General features: G+C 42.4%; 1 protein-coding gene across 1 annotated transcript in view; it reads left to right on the top strand.

The window, feature by feature from the left end:
• Window positions 1-1,022, top strand: part of POLR3F (polymerase (RNA) III (DNA directed) polypeptide F, 39 kDa) — an 8,472-nt gene that overhangs the window by 572 nt on the left and 6,878 nt on the right. The window lies entirely within an intron of this gene.

The raw sequence follows: 1,022 nt of genomic DNA on the forward strand, positions 1-1,022 counted from the left end.
AGGTGGCAAGATGGCCACAGGTTATCACCACAGGGCCCATTAATGATGGGGGATGAATTAGCTACAGAGAAAAGAATGAATGTTATCCAGTGCTCTTGTGAGAAGGTTTTCTCTGAACCCCTCAAAAAATCCAAAGGCTGTGGATTACTCTGATGAAGCAGGTGAAACATCTCAAGGGATGTTTTGCACCTTCTGTGAGTTCCCCACGTCCCACTGGGCATTTTCCTTTATGGTATCATGAGTCAGCCTAAGACAGTGGCAAGGATCACTGTCAACTACTTCTGCCAGGTGTTCAGGAACAGGTAGTAGCTGTTTAGTCTTGTTGATTTGGTGTGCCATGAACTTGAGTATCAGTTAAATGTTCCAGGTCTTTAAAAATCAAGGTTCCTTTTGGTTCTGTAGCTAACTTCACACAGGCATGTGAAATCAGGTAATAAAGCAGACTGAGCAGTGCAGTCAAAAGAACAAAGTTGTAGAGAGGGGCACTTGCTTTCTCAGAAAGAGGAGAGCTGGGAAGTAACCAAACTGAGCAAGGTGTGGTGCTTTGTTTTTGATAACCAAAACTCCTTAGCTTGGACCATACTAGGTGGCACTAGAAGTAGTTTAGTCTTTTTGTTTTTTTCTGTTACAGATGTGAGGTTTATCCATATATTGGATGTGTCCTTGTGTGTACAGTAACTTCTGAGAGGGCTGGCCAAATTCATAATGAGGCTTCAAAGCTAGTTAAGTCTCTAGAATTTAAAATAGATGCTTTGGGGAGTGTGTGGGGAGATCTAGTAAGAACTTAAAATGTGGTGGAAAAACTGCAGTGAGAGCTCAGCTCCAGGGTGATTTCTGGGTAGCCGTGCAAATGAGTTTGGGTGGAAAGTGAGAGCAAAGTACAGGAGAGCTTGATGTCCTTGTGCAATGGTGAAAGTTACTGCATGGATGTTGTGGGTCAGGAATTGTATCTGTTATTTGTGATAGCTGATAAGTGGATATTTGTCAGGGAAAAAAATATCCTCAATGGTTATACTGTGCTT

Source organism: Merops nubicus, unplaced genomic scaffold (genome assembly GCF_000691845.1).
Source record: "Merops nubicus isolate BGI_N331 unplaced genomic scaffold, ASM69184v1 scaffold16038, whole genome shotgun sequence".
NCBI classification, from domain to species: Eukaryota; Metazoa; Chordata; class Aves; order Coraciiformes; family Meropidae; genus Merops; species Merops nubicus.